General features: G+C 42.0%; 1 protein-coding gene across 15 annotated transcripts in view; it reads right to left on the bottom strand.

Moving 5' to 3' along the window:
- Positions 1-27,203, bottom strand: part of BMPR1B (bone morphogenetic protein receptor type 1B) — an 899,743-nt gene that overhangs the window by 587,101 nt on the left and 285,439 nt on the right. For 9 of the 15 annotated variants that reach the window (XM_069743588.1, XM_069743594.1, XM_069743590.1 and 6 more), the window contains exon 2: positions 6,206-6,269. The exons of the other annotated variants lie outside the window; for them this stretch is intronic. The gene's annotated coding sequence lies outside the window, so the exon portion shown is untranslated. The remainder of the gene's footprint in view (positions 1-6,205; positions 6,270-27,203) is intronic. 15 annotated transcript variants of the gene reach the window in all.

The following is a 27,203-nucleotide window of genomic DNA, read 5'->3' as shown; positions in this document are numbered from 1 at the left end:
GAGTTTGGCCATTTAGTGAGGTGTAAACATGTCGTATGCTGGACAATCAGGTGCAGAAAATTACGAGATTGGAAAAGTCATTCAGAATAGTCCACAGGCAAGACCTTTTCATAGGAAAGCTAGGTGTCAGCCGGGCAAGGTGGGGCAAAAGATTTCGAAATCCAGTTGTGGTTCATTTTAATGAAGGTTAGATCATCTACATTTTGGGTAGCCAGACGAGTCCTTTTTTCTGTTAGTATTGAACCTGCAGCACTGAATACTCTTTCTGATAGGACACTAGCTGCCGGGCAAGCAAGCTCCTGCAATGCATATTCTGCCAATTCTGGCCAGGTGTCTAATTTGGATGCCCAGTAATCAAATGGGAATGACGGTTGAGGGAGAACGTCGATAAGGGATGAGAAATCGTTTGTAACCATACTGGACAAATGTTGTCTCCTGTCACTTTGAATTGATGCTGCAGTACCTGTCCTGTCTGCGGTCATAGCAAAATCACTCCACAACCTGGTCAGAAAACCCCTCTGGCCAACGCCACTTCTGATTTCTGCCCCTCTAACACCTCTGGTCTGCTGGCCCCTGCAGCTCGTGTGAGAACGATCACGGGCGCTGTGTGCAGGGAATGCCAGAAGCAAACGGTCAACAAGAGTTGATTGTTTGGTTGCTAATATTATTTCCAAGTTGTCATGTGGCATTATATTTTGCAATTTGCCTTTATAGCGAGGATCAAGGAGGCAGGCCAACCAGTAATCGTCATCGTTCATCATTTTAGTAATGCGTGTGTCCCTTTTGAGGATACGTAAGGCATAATCCGCCATGTGGGCCAAAGTTCCAGTTCTCAAATCTGCGGTTATGCTTGGTTGAGGGGCAGTTTCAGGCAAATCCACGTCACTTGTGTCCCTCCAAAAACCAGAACCCGGCCTTGCCGCGCCAACAATTTCCAGTGGCCCCGGAAAAGCTTCCTCATTAAAAATATAATCATCCCCATCATCCTCCTCGTCCTCCTTCTCCTCTTCGCCCGCTACCTCGTCCTGTACACTGCCCTGGCCAGACAATGGCTGACTGTCATCAAGGCTTTCCTCTTCCTCAGCTGCAGACGCCTGATCCTTTATGTGCGTCAAACTTTGCATCAGCAGACGCATTAGGGGGATGCTCATGCTTATTATGGCGTTGTCTGCACTAACCAGCCGTGTGCATTCCTCAAAACACTGAAGGACTTGACACATGTCTTGAATCTTCGACCACTGCACACCTGACAACTCCATGTCTGCCATCCAACTGCCTGCCCGTGTATGTGTATCCTCCCACAAAAACATAACAGCCCGCCTCTGTTCGCACAGTCTCTGAAGCATGTGCAGTGTTGAGTTCCACCTTGTTGCAACGTCTATGATTAGGCGATGCTGGGGAAGGTTCAAAGAACGCTGATAGGTCTGCATACGGCTGGAGTGTACGGGCGAACGGCGGATATGTGAGCAAAGTCCACGCACTTTGAGGAGCAGGTCGGATAACCCCGGATAACTTTTCAGGAAGCACTGCACCACCAGGTTTAAGGTGTGAGCCAGGCAAGGAATGTGTTTCAGTTGGGAAAGGGAGATGGCAGCCATGAAATTCCTTCCGTTATCACTCACTACCTTGCCTGCCTCAAGATCTACAGTGCCCAGCCACGACTGCGTTTCTTTCTGCAAGAACTCGGACAGAACTTCCGCGGTGTGTCTGTTGTCGCCCAAACACTTCATAGCCAATACAGCCTGCTGACGTTTGCCAGTAGCTGCCTCATAATGGGAGACCTGGTGTGCAACAGTGGCAGCTGCGGATGGAGTGGTTGTGCGACTGCGGTCTGTGGACGAGCTCTCGCTTCTGCAGGAGGACGAGGAGGAGGAGGAGGGGGTGCGAACGGCTACAGCCAACTGTTTCCTAGACCGTGGGCTAGGCAGAACTGTCCCAAACTTGCTGTCCCCTGTGGACCCTGCATCCACAACATTCACCCAGTGTGCCGTGATGGACACGTAACGTCCCTGGCCATGCCTACTGGTCCATGCATCTGTTGTCAGGTGCACCTTTGTGCTCACAGATTGCCTGAGTGCATGGACGATGCGCTCTTTAACATGCTGGTGGAGGGCTGGGATGGCTTTTCTGGAAAAAAAGTGTCGACTGGGTAGCTCGTAGCGTGGTACAGCATAGTCCATCAGGGCTTTGAAAGCTTCCCTTTCAACTAACCGGTAGGGCATCATCTCTAACGAGATTAGTCTAGCTATGTGGGCGTTCAAACCCTGTGTACGCGGATGCGAGGCTAAGTACTTCCTTTTTCTAACCATAGTCTCATGTAGGGTGAGCTGGACTGGAGAGCTGGAGATCGTGGAACTAGCGGGGGTGCCGGTGGACATGGCAGACTGAGAGACGGTGGGAGATGGTATTGTTGCCGCCGGTGCCCTAGATGCAGTGTTTCCTACTACGAAACTGGTGATTCCCTGACCCTGACTGCTTTGGCCTGGCAAAGAAACCTGCACAGATACTGCAGGTGGTGCAGAAAATGGTGGCCCTACACTGCCGGAAGGGATGTTGCGTTGATGACTAGCTTCATTGGCCGAGGGTGCTACAACCTTAAGGGACGTTTGGTAGTTAGTCCAAGCTTGCAAATGCATGGTGGTTAAATGTCTATGCATGCAACTTGTATTGAGACTTTTCAGATTCTGCCCTCTGCTTAAGGTAGTTGAACATTTTTGACAGATGACTTTGCGCTTATCAATTGGATGTTGTTTAAAAAAATGCCAGACTGCACTCTTTCTAGCATCGGATACCTTTTCAGGCATTGCAGACTGAGCTTTAACCGGATGGCCACGCTGTCCTCCAACAGGTTTTGGCTTTGCCACGCGTTTTGGGCAAGATACGGGCCTGGCAGATGGAACCTGTTGCGATGTTGATGCCTGCTGCGGCCCCTCCTCCTCCGCTTCAGAACTGCTGCCGCCTGCACCCTGTTCCCCCAATGGCTGCCAATCGGGGTCAAGAACTGGGTCATCTATTACCTCTTCTTGTAGCTCGTGTGCAACTTCGTCTATGTCACCGTGTCGGTCGGTGGTATAGCGTTCGTGATGGGGCAACATAGTCTCATCAGGGTCTGATTCTTGATCATTACCCTGCGAGGGCAATGTTGTGGTCTGAGTCAAAGGACCAGCATAGTAGTCTGGCTGTGGCTGTGCATCAGTGCACTCCATGTCAGATTCAACTTGTAATGGGCATGGACTGTTAACTGCTTCACTTTCTAAGCCAGGGACAGTATGTGTAAAGAGCTCCATGGAGTAACCCGTTGTGTCGCCTGCTGCATTCTTCTCTGTTGTTGTTTTTGCTGAAGAGGACAAGGAAGCGACTTGTCCCTGACCACTAACGACGCGCTGCTTTTACATTTACCAGTTTCACGAGAGGAGGCAAAAGAGCTAGAGGCTGAGTCAGCAAGATAAGCCAAAACTTGCTCTTGCTGCTCCGGCTTTAAAAGCGGTTTTCCTACTCCCAGAAAAGGGAGCGTTCGAGGCCTTGTGTAGCCAGACGACGAACCTGGCTCCACAGCTCCAGACTTAGGTGCAATATTTCTTTTCCCACGACCACCTGATGCTCCACCACTTCCACAACCCTCATTACCAGCTGACAATGAACGCCCCCGGCCACGACCTCTTCCACCAGACTTCCTCATTGTTTTAAAAACGTAACCAAACTAACGGTATTTGTTGCTGTCACACAACTTACACGGTGAGCTATAACTTCAGTATGATTTAGCTACCCCTTTACAGGTGGGTGAGACCACAACGAAAATCAGGCACAATGTTACACACTCTGTTTTTGGTGGCACCAAATGAGAGAGATGCCACACACGCAGGACTGTCACTGAAGCACAAATATAAATATTAATCTCCCACTGTTTTTTTTTATTTTATTTTTTTCAGGGAGACTTTAGAAACAAAATAAAATAAAATGATTTTTTCAGGAAGAATTTAGAAACCAAATAACATAAAATGATTTTTCCAATGACAATTTAGAAACCAAATAAAAAAAAAAAAAAAAAAAAAAAAAAAGGCTTTCTATGCCCCACTGAGTGAGAGATGCCACACACAGGAGCCAGGAGTGGCACACAAGCCCAGAGGCCAATATTTTTCTCCCAATGATTGATGTAGTGATTTTTTCAGGTAGATTTTGGAACCCAAATCAAGCAAAAAAAAATAATAGGCTTTCTATGGCCCACAATGGAGAGAGAGAGAAAGATGGCACACCCAGGAGTCAAGACTGGCACACAAGCAGAAAGGGCAATATTAATCTCTCACTGATTTGATTTTTTTTTTTTTTTCAGGGAGACTTTAGAAAAAAAAAATAATAAAAAAAAATGATTTTTTTCCAGGAAGAATTTAGAAACCAAATAAAATAAAATGATTTTTTCAGGGAGAATTTAGAAAACAAAAAATAGGCTTTCTATGGCCCACTGAGTGAGAGATGATGCACACAGGAGTCAGGAGTGGCACACAAGCCCAGAGGCCAATATTGATCTCCCACTGATTGATTTATTGATTTTTTCAGGTAGAATTTAGAACCCAAATCAACCAAAAAAATAAATAGGCTTTCTATGGCCCACTATTTGTGAGAGAGATGGCACGCTCAGGACTGGCACACAAGCCCAAAGGCCAATATTAATCTCCCTTTTTTTTTTTAGGGAGAATTTATAAAACAAAAAAAAAAATAAATAAATAGGCTTTCTATGGCCCACTATTTGTGAGAGAGATGGCACGCTTAGGACTGGCACACAAGCCCTGAGGCCAATATTTTTCTCCCACTGATTGATGTAGTGATTTTTTCAGGTAGATTTTAGAACTCAAATCAAGCAAAAAAATAAATAGGCTTTCTATGGCCCACTGAGTGAGAGATGGCACAGACAGGGATGGCACTCTAGCAGAAATGCCAATCTTAATCTCCCACAAAAAAAAAAAAAAAAGGAACTGTCCTTCAATTACTATCTCCCTGCAGTAATCTCAGCCAGGTATGGCAGGCAGCAATAAGGAGTGGACTGATGCACAAATTAAATAAAAAGTGTGGACAAACAAACAAGATAGCTGTGCAGAAAGGAAGGAACAAGAGGATTTGTGCTTTGAAAAAAGCAGTTGGTTTGCACAGCGGCGTACACACAGCAATGCAGCTATCAGGGAGCCTTCTAGGGCAGCCCAATGAGCTACAGCGCTGAGGAAAAAAAAAAATGTAGTTTCCACTGTCCCTGCACACCGAAGGTGGTGTTGGACAGTGCAAATCGCTACAGCACAAGCGGTTTGGTGGTTAATGGACCCTGCCTAACGCTATCCCTGCTTCTGACGAAGCGGCAGCAACCTCTCCCTAAGCTCAGATCAGCAGCAGTAAGATGGCGGTCGGCGGGAACGCCCCTTTATAGCCCCTGTGACGCCGCAGACAGCAAGCCAATCACTGTAATGTCCTTCTCTAAGATGGTGGGGACCAGGACCTATGTCATCACGCTGCCCGCGTTTACCTTCATTGGCTGAGAAATGGCGCTTTTCGCGTCATTGAAACGCAACTTTGGCGCGAAAGTCGCGTACCACATGGCCGACCCCGCACAGGGGTCGGATCGGGTTTCATGAAACCCGACTTTGCTAAAAGTCAGCGACTTTTGAAAATGAACGACCCGTTTCGCTCAACCCTAGCCGCGACCAATCAGCGACTTGGATTTCCATGACAGACAGAGGCCCGGGACCAATGAATATCCGTGACAGACAGACAGGACAGAAAGACGGAAGTGACCCTTAGACAATTATATAGTAAATAAAAATTAAAACAACAGTTATGCATTAAGGTATTTCTTACAAAGGTTGCCCCTTAAATAATTTAGGAAAGCTGTATTTGGTTATACATGTCCCCTGTTGACGTTGCTGCATTATACATTGGCTTTACATGCCGTTTTGATTCGACCACTTTAATGTCCACCCCGATATATCAATAGCTATATTCAAAAAAGCTAAAAAGAAATTACTGGTTTGCAGTAAATAAAACAATAAAAATAAAACCCTGGCATAGAACCATTTTTCACATACTTATTCAGTTTGCCATAATATATCGTTACTATTTGCATGAAGATCAGTTGCCACATAGAGTATAAGGAACGTACAGTAGCTGATGATATACATGACCACAAAGTGAATTAGTATGACAGTATGAAAAGCAAACAAACCGTATTCCGGCTGTTGTAACCTTGTCTGATTTTGACATGCTGCCCGGAGGTGAAAAGTGTTAATCTGGAGAGGAAAAGCGAGTTAATACGGTAAAAGTGGATATGACGATGAGCATGCAGGACATTAGCATTGCTACCCAGAATCATAAAAAAGTCCCAAACTATCACAATGTACTGAATTATTGTCACTTATTAATAATAAGCATTTTACCATACAAAATAATAAATAACCTATTTTTCCAAGATGCTTTAGGGCATTCATTTTACAGGTAGCTGCTCAATAAAATAATGGTTCAGATCTTGGAAAAAAAAAATTATATGAAGTTTCAGTCATGTGTTTTTTTGTCAAATATAATAACATGGGAATGTATTTTTGTAAGGTTACACAGGTTGGCAAGATGATTTTAACGGCACCATAAAAATGTTCCCAGCTCACATAATGAAACTTTCAAGCATATTTTGCTGCAGCTTATATAGTACTTGTAGGTTATATTGAAAAGTGCCTATAAAAATGTGGGTATATATTAATGTAATGCAGACATTATTTCTGAATGGATTCACTATTTCTATAGGGACTGATGCCGCACAGAGGGTAGGATTTTCTAAATCATAAAAAACACATAAAATGTAATCCTTCGATACTTCAGAGTAGAGCTCTATATTTTTTGTAAAATAGGGATACACATATGAGATTCATAAAGGCCACCCATTTTAATACAAATGGTCTGAACAGTCACATTATTATGTCTTTGGCCTTAAAAATCTAATAACAAAAGAAGCAAGTACACATTTCGACATTTAGGATTAGCTATTGGTCTGCCCTTTTCAGTGGAAAGTCCACCGATACATACATTAAGGGGTTGTCTCAAGTTTAAAAATGGCTAAAATTGCCAAGTGATTATAAAAACAAGCATGTTTGCATTTTACCTCTTAATCATCATTGCCTAGATAACTGGCCACCTCTGTAGTGTCAAAGTCACATCTGCACATGCAGCTCTGAAAGGAGGTGAAACACTGGATACAACTAGCCTCACTTCCCCACACTTATCCCATGCGGCTGAGGCAAAGCAGCCCCTGCTAGCAGCCTCGGCAGGAGCTCAGAGGTGAAACCATTACACAGCACTGAACTGTCAATCTTCAGGAGCGCATTGCCATTGGCAAAGCAGGATGCCAGGGGTGGAGAGTGGTGGACCCCTGAAGAAAAATAGATGAACCTTTAGTGATGATTGAAAATGTTGACAAAAAAGACGAACTGTGTCAAGTTTGTCATTAGATCTTCTAGTTGAATTTACTGTGTGTTCCCCCCCCCCCCCCCCCCCAACGGCCACAACAACGAAATAGAAAAAAAAACAACACATTTCTGCTAACTTCATGGAGATATAGACATTTTTTGTCTCCTTGCTTTCATTTTTTTCTTTCATGCCTGTCAAGAATCATAACTTTTGTTATTTTTTACGTAACTGTTTGAGAGATTTTTTGCAGGCAACCAGGTGTAATTTTTAACACCATTCATTTTACCATATAATGTACTGAAAGTGGGAAAAATTTTCTAAAGGAGTGTGATTGAAGAAAAACTGAAACTTTATGTCATAGAGGAAAATTAAAATCCATAAGATATCTCCAGAAGGGCAAGAGCTTATACTTCAAACTCTTTGAAATAGACCTCATTGGACATATGGGGCAAAAGTGAAATTAGTATAGCTAGGAAGTGAGGAAAAGTAATTAGGATGGGTAGAGCTAAAAATTAAAAACACCCCTTGAAGATGGGACTCCCTGCAGTGTACAGGTAATTAAATAGGAAAGGTCTTTTATGGGAAAATCACAACCAGGCTGAAATGTGTTTACCATAGGAAGAGATCTGTGTCCCCTCCACCCAGGATGAGCATCCTTTCATCAAAGCATCTTTCATAGACACTTCGGCTCTGGAGTCCAAACAGGAATAGTGGAGTTTGTATAGATCCAATATTTATGGGATATAGATTTCCAGCATTATGTTTCACCTCACATCCCTGTAAGGCCACTAGAATTCCTCCAACTGAATAAAGGATGATAGATGATGCTATACCTGTGATAATTGGTCTCTATGTAATGGTAAAATTATGAGAAAAATATGGCTTCAATAACTAACACCTGGAACCTTCAGAGACAAAGATATCCTGCAAGTTTAGGATCTCCTAAAAATTTGTTAACAGACCCAGGACATCCCACAATCTGCCCCACATGAAGTAATCAACGGGAGGTGAATGGGAGTAACTTAGGAGCTAATAAAAATCCAAAATCCGAATTTGAGTTTGGATCAATGGTCAGTACTTAGAAGGCACAGTTTGCTGTAGGTTCTGCCCATTTTCTAACCGGATAGCCTCCATACACCAAGTTCTGAGCAATTTCTGTGACAAAGTTTAGTAAGTTTCTTTTGTTATTGCTTTTTATTTTATGTAATCATATATATTTTATTGTTTTGTTCCTATTTTGTACCATCTTGTATATTTTTTATAAACACTGCCTCTTTCTGGCTGTGTATCGCTGACTCTGCAATAAAAATCTTGGTATCTTAGTTTTCCTAGGTCAGTATGGTTATAAGGGTATTGCATTTGTATATTGTTTAACAACTTTAAAAACAATCCAAAAAAATGATTTTACTTGCCATATTCTAAACACCATAATTTTTTTTTCTTTATTTTCAGTCAATATAGTTTTATGAGGTCTATTTTTTTTGCAGGATAAGCTATAGCTTTTATTGGGACCATTTGGAGACCTTTCCTGAACGATTTCTATAACAACAGTCCCCCTGAGGCAAATTCACAAACAAACAGGAATTCTGCTTTTCGATTCAGCTATTTGTTTTTGGAAAAAATGTGCAATTAAAATATATATATATATATATATATATATATATTTTACACACACAGTACAGAGCAAAAGTTTGGACACACCCTCTCATTTAAAGATTTTTCTGTATTTTCAGGACTATGAAATTGTACATTCACACTGAAGGCATCAAAACTATGAATTAACACATGTGGAATTTTATACTTAAGAAAAAAGTGTGAAGACGAGGAGCAGATTCTGTTCTGATCCATGTTTGTGGATCACACTTGGCCATAAAGGTCAATCAATGGCGGTCAGTGAAACACGGATGGAAATCGCGATGCATCCAATTTGCTTGTTTTACTTCCATGTCTCAGAACAATTGCTTAGTGATCAATTTTAACATATTTTGATAAAACAAATATCTTCCAAGGGTATGTTTGTTGGCTTAGAGCAGGGCTCCCCAACCTGTAGCTCGGGGGCCACATGTGGCTCGCGGCCCCATGAATTGTGGCTCGCGACTATCTGCCCGCTTGATGCATTCGGTCCAGGTCTATCAAAACAGGTATGAGGACCACATCTCAAAATGGTGAATATTGTGAGAAGCCCTGCACAGAAATGCAGATCTGGATGCACATTTACTGGTCTTAGGGGTTTAGAGAGGTTTTAGGAAGTTTGTACTACCTGTTAGAGGAGGTGCTCAAAGCTGGATGTGACAGAGTGTTGGGAGAATACTGAATGGGGGTATTGTGGGAACCCCTGGATCTCAGTGTACTGCTCTGGAGTAATTTCTGTGGAAAAGCTTTAATTACACAGGTCTGCAAAAAAAAAAAAATTTTTCAAGAGCTGTTTTGGTTATTCCCCGTAATCTTTATCTTTTTAAGTGTGCTGGATCTGAAAATGACCTTCGTTTTGTCATAGGTCATCACGTTTTCTGACAATTTAAGTAAGTATGGTAATGGAGGAAATTCACTTTCAAACTCATCAGGCAAACTAAAGCTTGCAATGCTTTCAGCATTCATCTGACGATTTTTTTTTGTAGTCAGGGTCTTGTATATCTTCAATGCATTGATGTGAATTAATTAATAGTAATTTTGACTTTCAAAACCCTAAGATAAAAAAAATTACCAAAAATTTAGAAAAATATACTAAATTTGAAGAGAATTTTGCATTTTGTGGCAAATCCTGATGTCCAGGATTTTTTTCAATATTTTTTTTGTTTTCAGCACACCACAATACATGGAAATTAGATGAAAATAATCAAACAGCTTTTTAGTCGCAGACCTGTGTTATCATTATACCTGTAATGGGGGCTTTGGTTGACACTACTTTGAAGGGAGTGGGAGCTGGATGTGGCTCGCAACCCTCTCTCTAAGCTGAATGTGGCTCTCAAAGTCAAAAAGGTTGGGGACCACTTGCTTAGAAGCAAACACATCTCTTCAAAAAACGGATGAAAAAAAATGGATACAACAAAGATGCCATATGGATGCAATTAGGTTGAGACAGGTGAGAAAAAAAAAACAGTGTTTCTCATGGATGGTAAAGATTCATGAGAATTTAGATAAACTTTCCAAAAAACGATAAATTTTTCTGTATTCTTATAAACAGTACTTTTCTACATCGTCAGGGCATGATGTAAACTAGGAGTTGCTACAATACATTGTGATATCCATGCTGTCCTTTACTGAGGGCATTTCACAGCTTATTTACATGTCAAACAGCCATAACGGCGTCTATTTGCTTACCAGTGTGTACTGTTTGTACCAAGAAGCCACAGCTGTGACTAACAAGTCAACTCATGCAGAAGAAGGGATTGTAAGGTGAAAAGCACAAATACAGAAAGGTGTGGACAGATACAGGAAATGTGCTTGAAAATTATTCATAAAAAATGAAGCATTTATAGGGAACCTGTCAACAGGATTGTGCACGGTAACTTACACACAGTGTCAGGTCGGCGCCATTATACTGGTTAAAAATTATATCTTGGGTGATGAAAGCCATCTTGTGGTTGTTGTTAATCTTTATTTTCAGTTAATGAGATTCTCGTGCTCCGGGGGCGGCCTGTGGGGTGGTACTCTGCCTAGATATTCATCTGTACGGCTTCTGACAGATCACTGACCAGCCCCCTATTTTACTGAATATAATATTGTGAGGTTACAAAAAAAAATTACATTCAACAATATGTTGCCTGTGCAGTAGCATGTGTCGAATTATGCATACAATATTGTCAGGTAAAGAAAAAAAATATTTAACTTCAGCAAAATTGGGGCGCATGCGCAGTAGCATCTATAGGCAAGTGATAGATGCTACTGCTCATGTGCAGATGCCATTTTTCTGGAGAAAAAAAAATGTGGCTACAGGAAAATAGTGCCGGTGACAGAGCTTGGCAAGCTATAGATGCAAATGCACATGCGTCGCCATTTAGATTAAGTGATTTTTTTTTTACCCTACAATATTATATGTATAACTAGATGGTGGCCCGATTCTAACGCATCGGGTATTCTAGAATATGCATGTCCACGTAGTATATTGCACAGCCCACGTAGTATATTGCCCAGCCACGTAGTACATTGCTCAGCCACGTAGTATATTGCCCAGTGACGTAGTATATTGCCCAGCCACATAGTATATTGCCCATTTACGTAGTATATTGCCCAGTGACGTAGTATACAGCACAGAGCCACATAGTATATTGCCCAGTGACGTAGTATACAGCACAGAGCCATGTAGTATATTGCCCAGTGACATAGTATACAGCACAGAGCCACATAGTATATTGCCCAGTCACGTAGTATATTGCCCAGCCAGGTAGTATATTGCCCAGTGACGTAGTATACAGCACAGAGCCACGTAGTATATTGCCCAGTGACGTAGTATATTGCCCAGTGACGTAGTATACAGCAGAGCCACGTAGTGTATTGCCCAGTGACGCAGTATACAGCACAGAGCCACGTAGTATATTGCCCAGTGACGTAGTATATTGCCCAGTGACGTAGTATACAGCAGAGCCACGTAGTGTATTGCACAGTGACGTAGTATACAGCACAGAGCCACGTAGTTTATTGCCCAGCCACGTAGTATATTGGCCAGTCACGTAGTATATTGCCCAGCCACGTATGTCACAGGTTAAAAAGTAAAAAATAAACATATACTCACCTTCAGAGGGAGCCCTTGTAGTCATGTCGCCTGTGTGCGGTGCACTCGGCAGCTTCCAGTCCCAGGGTTGGTAGCGCAGGACCCGTGATGACGTCGCGGTCACATGACCGTGATGTCATGGCAGGTCCTTCTCGCGCAGGCCCTGTGATGAGGTTGCTGTCACATGACCGTGACATCATGTCAGGTCCTTGTCGCATACCATCCTTGCCACCAGAACCTGCCGCTTGCATGGAGCGGTTACCGGAGGGTCGCGAGGAGCGGGAAAGGCGGCAGAAAGTGAGTATATAATGATTTTTTATTTATTTTTTATTATTTTTAACATTAGATCCTTTTACTATTGATGCTGCATAGGCAGCATCAATAGTAAAAACTTGGTCACACAGGGTTAATAGCGGCGGTAACGGAGTGCGTTACCCACGGCATAACGCGGTCCGTTACCGCTGGCATTAACCCTGTGTGAGCGGTGACTGCGGGGAGTATGGAGCGGACACCTGGCACTGACTGCAGGGGAGTAGGGAGGGACTAATCGGACTGTGGCCGTCGCTGATTGGTCGCGGCAGCCATGACAGGCAGCTGGCGAGACCAATCAGTGACTTTGATTCCATGACAGACAGAGGCCGCGACCAATGAATATCCATGACAGAAAGAAGGACAGACAGAAGGACAGACAGAAAGATGGAAGTGACCCTTAGACAATTATATAGTAGATGCAATACATGCTACTGCACAGCTGTTATCATTTTCCTGGATGTAAATATTTTTTGTAACCCCACAATATTATATTCAGTATGTAAACTAGGGGGCAGGTCTTTGAGGGATCAGTGATCTGTCAGAAGCCATACAGATGAAAATCTAAGCAGGTCACCACAAAAAGACACCCCCCAAAGGCCGCCCAGAAACACGAGACTCATTAACTGAAAACTACAAATAAAAATTAAACAACAACCACAAGACAGATTTGATCAACCAAGGTATCATTTTAATCAGCATAACGGCGCCGACCTGTCAGCGTCTGTAGGTTACTGAGCACAATCCTGCTGACAGGTTCACTTTAAGATAGCAATGGCTGATGTTTATAAGAAGTGGTGCTGCCTTAAATGCAAGTGACTTTTGCTCATTTTAATCTATCTACTTTATGGAAATGCACATTTTCTCTCTTACAGCTAATCTGTCTTTAAAGGGAACCTGTCATCTTCATTATCCACATAGTGTCCTCCATCACGCTACTGCGAAGGTGCACTTCTCTCTGTCCTGCTGAGGGAAGAGCAAAGTACTGTAGTGCACGTGTGCAAGGAAAGGCCAAAGAGCTTTGATGAGCCGTATGTGAAAGACGAAGCATACGCACTACAGTGCTTTGCTTTGCCCTCAGCAGGGCAGAGAGACGTACACCTGCGCAAGAGCATCATGGGGAACACTGTGTGGATGCCAGGAAAGGTCAAAGAGGCCCAGCATGCTGTAGATAAGCCCCTGATGCCGGTGGGCTTAGCTCATCATCGATTTTGGGGGTGACAGGTTCCCTTTAAGGAATTTCTATTGCTTACTGGCAAAAGTTTACATACATTTCATTAGTGTTTGGTACCATTGCCCTTAAACTGAATGACTTGGGTGAATCGTTTGGGATATTCTTCCACAAGCTTCTCACAATAGTTGGTTGGAATTTGAGCCTGTTCCTCCTGAGAAAACTGGGGTAATGGATCCAGGTTTGTAGGTCACCTTGCTCGCACTTGCCTTTTCAGCTTTGCCCATAAATTGTTAATAGGATTGAGATCAGGGCTTTGGGATGCCCACTCGAAAACATTGACTTTGTTATTCTTAAGCCACTTTGCTACCATTTTGGAAGTATGCTTCGGGTCCATTTGGATGACGCATTTCTGCCAAAACTTTAAACTTCCTGGCTGATGTCTTGAGATGTTGCTTCAGTATTGCCACATAATCTTCTTTTCTCATGAGGCCATCTATTCTGTGAAGTGCGCCAGTCCCTCCTGCAGCAAAACAATGACAACATGATGCTGCCACACCCGTTTCACAGTTAGGATGGTGTTTTTAGGCTTCCTAGCTTCTCCCTTTTTCCTCCTAAAGTAACGGTGGACATTATGCCCAGAAAGTTCAATTTTAGTTTCATCAGACTACAGGATGTTTCCAAAAATTAAGTTCTTTGTTCCTATGAGCATTTGCAAACATGAATCTGGCTTTTTTATGTTTCTTTTGGAGTAATGGCTTCTTCTTGGCCGAGTGGTACAGTACTCGTTTCACTGTTGAAATTGACACAATCTTACCAGCTTCTGCTGTCATCTTCACAAGGTCTTGCTTTTGTCCTTGGGTTGATATGCACGTCAGAACGAAGCAAGATCATCTCTGGGACACAGAACCTATCTCCTTCCTGAGCGGTAAGATGGCTGGACATTCCCATCTTGTTTGTACTTGCGTAAAATTGTTTTGTACAAATGAAGAAGGCACCTTCAGATATCTTGAAATTGTACCCAAGGATGAGCCAGACTTGTGCAAGTCCACAATTCTCTGCCTGATATCTTGGCTGATTCCTTCAGACTTTCCCATGATGCTACACAAAGAAGCAGTGTGTTTCAGGAGTGCATTAAAATACATTCACAGGTGTGTCTCTAACTCAGATGTTGCCTAAAAATCAGAAGCTTCCAAACACATGACATCATATGGGCAGTCCAGAATTGTTTAAAGACATAGCAATCTTAGTGTATGTAAACTTTTGACTTTGCAGTAAGTAATAAAAATACTTTAAAACATTTTCTGTCTCTCTTATTAATCTGGCATTTGGCAAATATTAATAATTATGGTAATCCTAACTGACCTAAAACGGGAAAGGATTATTCTGATTTCATGTCAGATATTGAAAAAAAATGCATATGTCTCTTTTTCATATAGTGAATGTAAACTTCTGGGTTCAACGTTATCAATCAAATGAAAGTGGCTAGTGCTGGGTGAGAAAACAAACTGGTGAGGCTAAGGATTGTTAAGTTCTCTGTCACACCCATTGCAATCAATGCCTCACTTGCATATAAATTAAAACAATAAGTACCAGGAATGCAGCAACAATTAGAAGATATAGAGGTGCCAATGTATTTACATTTCATTTCAGAGACTTCCATACCCATATATGCAGATTGGGGGGTTGAGCCTACTTGACAGAGTCTCTTTCATGTGCAATGCAAGAGTTTTGATGCATGGTCTGAGACAATTAGATACTGCCCCCTCTCTTCTCTCTCAGCAAGTTATTACATACATAAATAGTAAATATAGTCAGCAGATAAAAAAATATTAAAAATGGAAAAATCCTCAGAGGTTCATATTTCTTAATGGCTAACTGAAAATATGGTAAAAAATAGCAAGCTTCCATGACTACCATGCCTGATGAAGAGACATGAGTAGTTTCGAAAGCAAGCTACAGTGGCATGTAAAAGTTTGGGCACCCCTGGTCAAAATTACTGTTATTGTGAACAGTTTAGCAAGCTGAAAATTAAATGATCTCTAAAAGGCCTCAAGTTAAATTTGACACATTTCTTTTGTATTTTAGGCAAAAAAAATTAAATATTTTCATCTTTTACACTTTAAATATTACAAAACTGAAAATACGCCAATACATTAAGCATGGGCGTGGATCAATCATACTTTGGGGTTGTGTTGCAGGCAATGGCACGGGAAACATTTGACAGGTAGAGGGAAGAATGGATTCAATGAAATTTCAACAAATTCTTGATGCAAACATAACACCATCTGTAAGAAAGCTGAAGTTGAAAGGAGAATGGATTGTACAAATGGATCATGATCCTAAACACACATCAAAATCCACAATAGACTACTTCAAAATGTGCAAGCTGAGGGTTTTTACAATGGCCCTAAAAGTCCCCTGATGTGAACATCATTGAAAATCTGTGGCTAGACCTCAAATAGCAGTTCATGCAAGACGACCCAGGAATCTCAAGGAACTAGAAGAATTTTCCAAGGAAGAATGGATGAAAATCCTTCAAAACAAGAATTGAAAGGTTCTTTGCTGGCTACAAAAAGAGTTTACAAGCTGTAACACTGTCAAAAGGGGGTGCTATTAGGTACTAATAGTGATGAGCGAATATACTCATTACTCCAGATTTCTCAAGCATGCTCGGGTGTCCTCCAAGTATTTTTTAGTGCTCAGAGTTTTAGTTTTACTTGCCGCAGCTGAATGATTTACATCTATTAGCCAGTATACGTACATGTGGGGATTCCCTAGCAACCAGGCAACCCCCTAAACTTCTGTATTGGCCCATTGTCCCTTTTGTAATTTTTAAAATGCAATAGATGAATATATATATATTTCAGAAAAAAATGTGTGTGTGTGTGTGTGTATACCATATATATATTTCTAGCATACATTTCTAACATGTCATCTATAACATTAGCCCCTTTTAGAGATCATTTCATCTTCAACTTTCTAAACTGTTCACAATAACAGTAATTTTGACCAAGGGTGCCAAAACGTTTACATTATAATATACAAAAAAAGAAATACAAAACTTTTACAAGTCACTATATTTGTTACCATCTTTTCAGTTAACCGTTAAAAGATCTCAACCACTGTGGACTCACAATTTTTAATATAATTCATACATAGAGACATATTGAAGCAACTTCCTACTCCTTTTAACTGGACAGATTTTTGGGTTAATGAGAAAATAAGTGCTTTCATCTTTTTTGTGCCTATGTTTCCCGTTTCATTAATTTGCTCCTTTTGATCCCCTACCTTTACATTGATTTGAACAAGCCAAATGGAAACCTATTCATTTATGGCTGTTGCCTTGTAATTTAGACAGTCATCTCTAGGACACAGTGGAGAGCAGTAAAGGTGCTCATTCGGTTAGATAACTACATTCAGCTGTCTCGTCCAACTCCCCAGTACATGTGAATGCTCAGTTTGTCTGAGTGATTAATTATTTTCAATAGGGAGAGAGGAAAAAAAAACGAGGACAGAAAACTCTGGTGGCTGCCTATTCCTCAGGAGAACAAAAAGATTGGGAGTTTGATAGTTGCTAAATTTGCCTAAAGGTATCTTCACACTGAACAACATTACAACGATAACGATAGCGATCCGTGACGTTGCAGAGTCCTGGATAGCGATATCGTTGTGTTTGGCACGCAGCAGCGATCTGGATCCTGCTGTGACATCGTTGGTCGGAGCTAGAAGGCCAGAACTTTATTTCGTCGCTGGATCACCCGCTGACATCGCTGAATCGGCGTGTGTGACGCCGATCCAGCGATGTGTTCACTGGTAACCAGGGTAAATATCGGGTTACTAAGTGCAGGGCCGCGCTTAGTAACCCGATGTTTACCCTGGTTACCATTGTAAATGTAAAAAAAAAAAAAAAACACTATATACTTACATTTCGGTGTTTGTCGCGTCCCCCGGCGTCCGCTTCCCTGCACTCCTCCTGCATCCTGTGTCAGCTCCGGCCGGCCATAAAGCAGAGCACAGCGGTGACCTCACCGCTCTGCTTTACGGCCGGCGCTTACACAGGATAAAGGAGGAGTGCAGGGAAGCGGCGCCGGGGGACGTGACAGGCACCGGAATGTGAGTATGTGTTTTTTTTTTTTTTTTACATTTACAATGGTAACCTGGGTAAACATTGGGTTACTAAGCGTGGCCCTGCGCTTAGTAACCCGATTTTTACCCTGGTTACCCAGGGACTTCGGCATCGTTGGTCGCTGGAGAGCTGTCTGTGTGACAGCTCTCCAGCGACCACACAAGGACTTTCCAACGATCACGGCCAGATCGTATCGCTGGTCGTGATCGTTGGAAAGTTGCTGAGTGTGACGGTATCCTAAGGAGTTTGACAGTTTCAAAATTGACACTTCTTATCTCCCCGAACATCATCAAAAAGGCTCTTTGGGGTGGATTCATTATTGCACTTATGCCTATTTTTTATTCAGCTTTTAGTGTTTTGCACCACATTCATATTTTTATTTACGCCTTTTTTGAAGACCATTTTGATTGTGCTCATCTGATATTTTGTTCACCATACAGACAGAGTTTAGGGTTTCCAGATTTAAGTAAATTATTATTTTTGTACCATTTGTGTGTCATTTTGTGAAATGTGCAACTTTTCGTTCTAAAAAGTAATTAAAAAGGATAAAGACTAATTTTGACCTTGCGTAAAATTCATAACACGCATTCACCAGTTAAAAGAATTTGACACAGAAAATGACAACAAATACCATAAAACAAAAAATGACTTAAAATAACCTGCAAATCATTTTTTCACAAATTTTCAATGCAAATTCTTTAAAAACTCGCAAGTTTGTCTAAATATGGGCCAAAGTGATACCTCAGCCACAAACCTTACTACAGAAAGAGACTGGAGCGAGATGAGCAAAACATGTAACATTTAGTTAAAGTTTCAGTTTTTAAAATTTGTCTAAAACAATGTAGTCCAAACCTCATCCCCACAGCCCTAACACATCATGTTTTTAGAATTTCCTCTGTATTGTACAGGAGAGAAAACCTGTGGCAGTGTCTGATGCTTTAATAATAATTCCATCACCTGTGCAATACTAAGAAAATCCTGAAAACATGACCTGTTGGGGGCCCTGAGGACTGGAGTTTAGTCTGAAGCATCTGTACGAGTAAAGCACTTATGAGGTCTTGTAAGTCTTATATCGTCTTCATTTTAAATTCTGATATCTGCTTTAGCAAATTGTTTCGCAACAAATATGGCCACTAGAGATGAGTGGATCAGGCAAAATTTGAATTTGCCTGTTTGTATGGATTTTCCCAAGATATATTTAATTTGTAGAGAGCACATTCTCTGCCAATATAATGTCTATTAATATGTTTTGGCGTCTCCCCTGTGTCATCAGTCTAATCCGCGCTACATCTGATTGTCGCCGCTCGCAATGAAATCCCTGCTCACGCTGGGCTTGGACCACTGCCCCTGATGAGGCCTAGGAGGGTTCTACGCAAGCACAAAAGGTCATGACGTCACAATGTGTGCTGGAACTTCAGTGAAAACCTGATTGACCCTAATCTTCTGTAAATGGGGTCATTGGGATCCATTAAAAATATATACCGTTCCTCATGGCTGTAGTATGAAGAGAAACTTGAATTTTAAAGTGGGAGTGGGGTTAAATTAAAACTGCACCTACACAAAAACAATATACCAGCAATCCAATCATCACTACAATTTCTTACCCTAAGGTCTTATTCAGACATCCATTTTTCAAGTATGTGTTATATTCGTGGTTTTCACAGACAGAACACGCATCAATCATAGTCCATGGGCCTGTTCTCATGTCCATATTTTTCTGCAGACCATGTCCGCAAAAAAATCACTGCGGCATGTCCGTTTTTGATATGTTCCATGTATCAAAATTATGCATACAAGTCTATGGGTCAGTGAAAATCCAGACATCACTTGGATGTCATCGATGTGCTGGCCAATAGCAGCATTGCAATAGACAGAAGCTTTGTAATTTTCTTTTATGAAACACTGATGGAAAAAAACATATTCACTGACCAAACTGATGAAAATAGCATGAAAAACACTATTGACATTCGGACATCTGCATTCATGAAAAATCACTGACATCTCAATGACGTCTAAATAGACTGGAATTATTAAAATAAAAGAAAACCTATTCGTATTGCAATCCAATAACACTAAAATAAACATATTATTACACAAAGAAATCAAGCCTAGGTCAATAAATGGGAAATCTGGAGAATTCAGAAGCAATGTATCAAGACTGGAAAATCCCAGAAGCATTTGCTGATATTAAAAAAAATGAATTTTTTTTCTATTTTTCTTTCCAAATTATCTTATTGAACAAGGTCAAAAGCTGTCATTACCACTCTACAAGATGCATATTTGAACATGGTATCAAAGGCATAGAGGATGAAGCTTCTCACACAGCCAGCAGCCATCTCCACAAGCCTTCTTCTCATTTATATCGACAGCCGTGTAAACACGGTGGTTTGGCCGGGGCAGGACCACACAGAGCTGCTGGCTGAACGTGTTTCTGAGGACCTCCACTTAGTACAATTACTAGTAAGTGTTACAATTAGTCACAATCCCTCTCTAGGTCCTACTTTGTTTGGACTGCTTTTATTCCATTGAAGAAAAAAAATACGTAAGGAAACCCAACACTTTTATTGTTTATAATTCAAGGAAGAAAGAGTCAGTAAATCTACCAGTAATGTTTTATTTCATAAGGCTATGTGCACACGTCAGGATTTCTTGCAGAAATTTCCTGAACAAAACCGGACATTTTCTGCAAGAAATCCACACGCGTTTTTTTTTTTTTTTGCGTTTTTCTCGCGGATTTTTTGTGTTTTTTTCCAGGAGGTTCCAAATGCAATAATATAGTGGGAAATCTGCAAAAAATCCGCAAAATTAATGAACATGCTGCGTTTTTTACCGTGATGCATTTTTTTCACGGGAAAAAACGCAACATATGCAGAAAAATTGAGGAATGTATTATAAATGATGGGATGCATATGTATGCGTTTTTAAGCGTTTTTAGCGTGTTTTTATAGCGAAAAATCCTGAACATGTGGACACAGGGTAAGAGATCATATATTAGCATTGTCAGCTAGAATACAGGAAAGATTTCTCAGTTTTCGTGGTATGTCTATATTAGTAAATACTTGCTTTCCCGATAAAAACTTCATTCTGGAGCATTCTTATAATTATTCCTTAACCTATTCCTCCATTACTCCTCCTGGAGATGTGTGAATAAAATATCCATGTGTTACCAATGCAGTGCCCCAGGGTCCTGGTCGTTGCAGTAATATCATTCTCCTCTAGGGGGGAGTGATGTTACGTTCGGAGGCAATAAAGGAGATCACTTTACCAGGTATCACAAACATGCAACACACTTCACATTCCAGTCCACCAGGGGGAGCTATGCTCCTATTTATTAGGGCACTCTTTACAATTAGGTAAAACTGGTGGTCTGGATAGGAAGTTAGTCAGAAGATGGCTGGGCTTCACCCAGTTAGCCACGGAGAAGACCACGGAGCTGCACCTGCCCCACGTGCAGCAGCATCCTAAGAAAGAGACATGAACAGCGAACTGTATTTTAGAGGCTGAGAAATGAAGTCATAGCAAAAGGAGAGGAAACCAGATGGAGTTCTGCCCTGCACAGGCTGCCTCTTTCTGAGGCGCAGGATCCGGTAGCCGGAACACCGAGGGAGCAACAGTCTTTTATGCCTTGCTCAAGAGACGGGCAGGACAGCTAACTGCAAGTTACTGATCCGCCCTATACCCAGGAGGCACGGTGGCAACTTGTGGGGGCTGGGGCGTGCTAGAGTCCCTGTAAAAAGCCTCAGGCCACCAGTCATACGAGTTTGTTCCTATCCATCTGGGGGACAGAGATAGACAACATCTAGAACACCAACAACAGTTGTGAGGACCTTATGAGAGGTTCAGCAATAAGGTACTACAACACCCAGGCGCTAGAGGAAGGCTACTGATTTCCACCTGGATAAAGGGACTCTGGATTTGCCTCCGAACCGGCCGGACTCTGCCTGCCCTGTGATCTGGTGCTCTGGACTGTGGATGCTGAAGACTTCAGTAAAAAGGTAAAGAGACCGCAACCTTATGTCCTAGTTATTCACTGCGCCTCACACCATCCACCATCTATACACTGGGAAACCCTGGGGACATACTTCACCTGTGTGAAGGTATACCATCTAGCTGCCATAACATAACCCCAGTGGACCCCTAAGCAACGTCAGTCACCCTGACCGAATACCACAGGTGGCGTCATGAACATATCCCTTTAAAGACCTTTCCCTTTTATTAACAGACCTCCCGAGGGCCACGGACCGGGTCAGCCACCGTGACATTCCCCTTGAGAACCGAAGGATCAGGTACCGAGTACCCCTAGCCCTTGGGGACGCTCCACCATTCCTCCATGGTTCGCCTAAACATTATCTGACTCTTTCAGCACTATACAAACAGTGTCAGACTCTGTAGGGACAATTTTGAAACTGGTAACACCCAGTTGTCAAGTTATTCATGAATTTCTAGGTGGAATAACAACATCACAACTCAGAATTTTAAGAAAAGATGCTCCAGAATGGTTATTTAAAAGGTCATTCCAAGATCAAACATTTATCGCATATTTACAGGATACAACATACCGTAAATGTCTTATAAAAGTTGTCCCCACCACTTGGACCCGCATCTGCCCACCACCAAGGCCTTGATTGCACTCCACTGTCAGAGGACAGGTGGCTGCAGATGAGTAGCTCCCTTCATTGATTTGTAAGGGAGTTATGAAAATTCCCCCAAATGTTTGACAACTCCTACTCCAATAAATAGAGAGATCAGCGCATATTTGTTCATTCCAGATAGTGCACGATGGGGCCCCGTTCTCAAGATAGATGAAGGGACCTGCATCTTTTGGATATTTATGGCATTTCCTTTGGATAAGCTATAAATGTCTAAGATGGGACAATTCTTTTAATAATCATGACAATGGAGGCCTTATAGGGCCTGGCTAAAGAGTACTTATCCCCATTACATGAATGCCCTTTTTATGCAAAATAACAGCGAGCCGCAACAGATTGATGATTTTACTAACTCATTATTAAAAATGCACAAAGGTATCCCTGACTTTCTGACAAAAACTAGGTCATAACTTCCAGGTTGTGGTATCCTGGCATGCAGCTCTGCCCTGTGGCCCTCTTGGAGTGAAAGCATATGATCTTGTATGTTATCGCACTTTTAAAGCAGTGTTGGGGAACCACAGACCCCAGGGCCATTTACGGAACTCAAAGACCTTTTATCAGGCCCCCGAGCAGATTTTCAGGGACCGCATTCTTGGGCAGGGAGGTGTATTTTGATTGCCACCAGCTCATTAATTTCTTTTTGCTCTGTTAGCACACACACGCAGCATTCACTACTAAACACTGAAGGGCATGCAATGAAAGATTACGTCCTGAAACCAGTGCCAGAGTCAGGATGTACTTTGTGGGTGGAGTTTGTATGGCCCCCGAAGGATGGTATAAATATCTAAATGGCCCTTTGCAGAAAAAAAAAAAAAAAAAGGATTCCCCACCCCTGATTTAAAGGGAACCTGTCACATTAGAAGAACACTATTAACCTGTAGATGTGGGGTTTATCTGCAGGTTAATAATGTTCGGACACCATGCGACTGTCGCACTGAAAGCCCCACTGTCGGGAGAAAATGAACTTTATTCTCCATGGCAGCCTTGTTCTTTCAGTCATAGGAGTGCGTGTGATGGCTGTAACAACGCCTCTGGGACTGACTAACCACAGGCTCAGCACATTAAGGCCCGATGTCAGTCAGTGTCGGGGTGTGATTGCAGCCACCAATCACTATGTGCGAAGCAGTGACTGAAACTGTGCCAGCGACACCCCTATGAGGCCGCAGGGGAAATAAAGCACATTTCCTCCTGATAGCAGGGCTTTCATACTGCGTCTTTTCCTAAAAACTGTTACAGCTTTAATGATGTGATGCCTCTAATGATCGGTAACTGCTTATCAAAGGACATGGCAGCACTGGTTCAGATCAAAGTGGGGTCGTGCTCTTCTTGCCAAGACTATTGCTAGAAAGTCAGTTCCAGTAGTCTGCATAAGGGAACTTTTGTCCATCCCTTAAGTTATGTTTAATAAAATCATCATCCTGTGGCTTCAAAAGGGCAACCAGTGACTGGTGAGGTTTACTTTTTAAGGTGTTATTTATAAATGGTAGACTTTAAAGGGGTTGTCTGGTCTTGTGGTGATAGCCTGCAGTCACACTATGTCACTGCAGACTTCTGAATCCTGCCATACTCTTTGGTGTTGCTACTAAGAGCAGGTGGTCACGTGATTACAAGTATGCAATTTGCATATATGCGGTCACATGCCGACTAGACATGCTGAGTGATGTCAAGCACTTCTAGTTGGAATGTGGGTGGAAATATGCAAATCACAAACTTGAGCTCACCTGACCGTCAGCTCTCACTGGCAACAGAGATACTGACAGTGTGCCGCGTGCATGATTTAAGGATTAAGAAGTCTTGCAGTCACATACAGTAACTGCAGAGGTTCCACACAAGACCAGACAAGTGATTTATTGCATTTTCATTTTTCAGGTTATGTCTCAAACCATTAGATGTGACCATTGAGTGTCAACAAAAAGATTGCCATGTTATTTCTACAGTCTACTAGCAAATGTCCTATGAATAGACACATTGTAGGTGTCAATGTTATGCCCATAACAAGAGACTATCACTAGTGGAAAACATACAAGCCGTTATTGTAATTTACTACTGTTATGCTAGTTATTTTTTTCCAACTGTTGCTTTTTTATGGGAACGATGTAAAAATACAGAATGAGGCCATCTGACTTGCTGTGCTCTACATGTACAAAGTGAGTACTGAGGCCGGTCTGTGGCTCTAATCTATTACACTGTGGTGTCTTTCTCACAGGGTGCATACAGCTCAGTAAGGAATGTTATCATTGGACCCCGTACAGGTTTCCAAAGAAAAAAAAAAACTTTGTTTTCATTCCAGCTTTGTTTACCTAAAGGTTCTGAAGATTACAACTGGCAGGTTATTTCTATATCCCACCTTGGCCTCCTCCTAACCTGGCACACACTGCCAGCCTCTGAGTCGCAACCTGCCTGTTTCTATGGAATGCTTTCAGATGAAGTGACATATGGAGTTTTCCATTTACCTGGCAATAAATAACCTGATTTGCCCGAAATCTGTAAGAAATACAATATGTGTGGAGTCATGCTGAGAAAACATGCTTGGATGTAAGTAAAACCACTGAAGAATATCAGCAAACCTCTAGACCTTGGTATGCCTATGTCAACTGCAAGTCAACCTCAAAATGTCTACCTTGCATCTGGCTACCAATAAACAGATCTCTACTTTTAACTTATCGCATTGGTGTTTATTTTTACATTAAACATTTTTAGGCGAACGGTCGGTTTATTTGTGCTGAAATCTATTAACAAGGGAGTATATTTCTATTGGAGTAAGGAAACCGTTATAAACCGTTATAAATTGGTGACATGTATACAAAATTGTTAATCACATAAAACTTTACATCTTTCTTAAAAACCCAACAATGTTACATTGTGTTCAGAGACGTAAATAGAAATCACAGCGCTCTATGGTAAAATCAAAATTTGAATCCCTTCCCCAACAAAAAATATTCAATAAAATAGACAGGGTCATACTGCATAGGTGCCTCAATCACGGAAGGCCAATCCTCAAAACCTTTAAAAACAGAGAGTGGGAAACGTTATGTAGAACATACACAAAAATAGTGACACTACTGAAGCCCCTTAGTAGTTTCACTCACTACAATAGCCCTTTAGTGGCCCTCATACAGTATGATACCCCTTCATCCAGTATATTATATCCACAAAAGCACCTATCACACACAGTATGATGCTGCCACACTAACTCCAGCAAGTACGATGTCCCCACAGTGCCCCCAACACAGTATGATTTCCAAAACCTAGTATAAAATCACAGAATAACACAGAATGATGTCCCCACAGTGCCCCAACACAAAATTATGCCCCCTGTGCTCCCAAAACAGTACAATGTCTCTCTCCACAATGCTCCAAAAACTGCGCTATGGACCCAAAGTGCCCCAATCACAGTAAAATGCTGCCCCCAACATAGTATAATATCCCTATAGTGCCTCCAGTGCAGGATGATATTATCACAGTGCCCCAACATAGTATGATGCCCCAATGTTCCCAAAACAGTACAATGTATCGATGATTACCCCAAAACAGTGCAATGGGCTTACAGCGCATCCCCGTCACAGTATGAAGCCACCCCAGTGCTGCCAACACAGAATGATGCCCCTACTATGCTTCCTAACACAGTATGGTGCCCACAGTGACTGCCCCATAGTATGATGACTTCACATTGAACTCCACAGTGTGATATCCCCACAGTATGATTTCTGAACAGTGCACCCAACACAGGATGATGTCCCCTAACATAGTATAATATCCCCACAGTCCCCAAACACAATATGATGTCACCACAGTGCCCTCTTTACTCCCAAAACAGTACAATGTCGCTACAATGTCCCCCAAAACAGTGCAATGTCCGCAGTGTCCCCATTCCGGTACGATGCTTTCACAGTGAACCCCAGTGTTATGCCCTACAATTTCTCCACACATAAAAAGGTTCAACAGTACTAACAAAATAAAGAAAACTCACCTACCCCCATTTCTCCTTTACACCACTCTGGTCTCTGCTATGTGGACTGCTCAATGCAGCAGCCGCAATCTAGTCATGTCGTCACACTTGCTGCACTGAGACTCAGATGCACAGGCTGAATGGTGGAGCAGGGACTGGGAGTTCCCTGTTCCACCACTGTATTCAACTTAATCTGCTTCCTGTTCAGCATCAGTCCCACCCAACTCACAGGTACCATAGCACTAACATAGTCTGCTACAATTTGTGGCACGCCACTGATTGGGTTTTAAATATTATTAAATGTTTTTACACTGATGAGCAAAAGGACAACAACGTTTTGAACTTTTGACTTTCAGGCTCCATATCTCACCATCCACTACTGCATCAAGAGACTTCCTATGACGATATTGAAGTTCAAGCTTCTTCAGCTTTATTCAGGCTACATTTCCAGACTTGTTTAATGGTGCTTGCATCAGCATCTGTATTCTCACTATTACGAAGCAAACGAGCCACCTTCACTGCTGTGTTTGTCGCGCCAGAACTGATAGACCTTGTGATGAGCCAACTTGTTGACCCTGAAATTTTTGCTCGACATCCACCTTGGCTTTTGAATGGATGGCCGGACTTAATTTTGTATTCTTCCAGTTGTCACGGCATTCAAATGATTCAGCTTTACAATTCTTCTTGGCCTAGAGACCGATATCGATGAGCTAGTTGATGCGGTTTCTCTTTTCTTGGGAAATCTTCTTCATGGCTTCTTGATGATTCAAACCAGTGATCTTTCGCATGGGAATAAAACAACACACCGAACTATTAGGGAATTACATGTTGTAATTTGTAGTATACAG

The sequence above is a fragment of the Ranitomeya imitator genome, chromosome 1 (assembly GCF_032444005.1).
Source record: "Ranitomeya imitator isolate aRanImi1 chromosome 1, aRanImi1.pri, whole genome shotgun sequence".
Classification (NCBI taxonomy): Eukaryota; Metazoa; Chordata; class Amphibia; order Anura; family Dendrobatidae; genus Ranitomeya; species Ranitomeya imitator.
The sequence above is the reverse complement of the archived record's forward strand: the minus strand, read 5'-3'. Positions and strand labels throughout refer to the sequence as shown.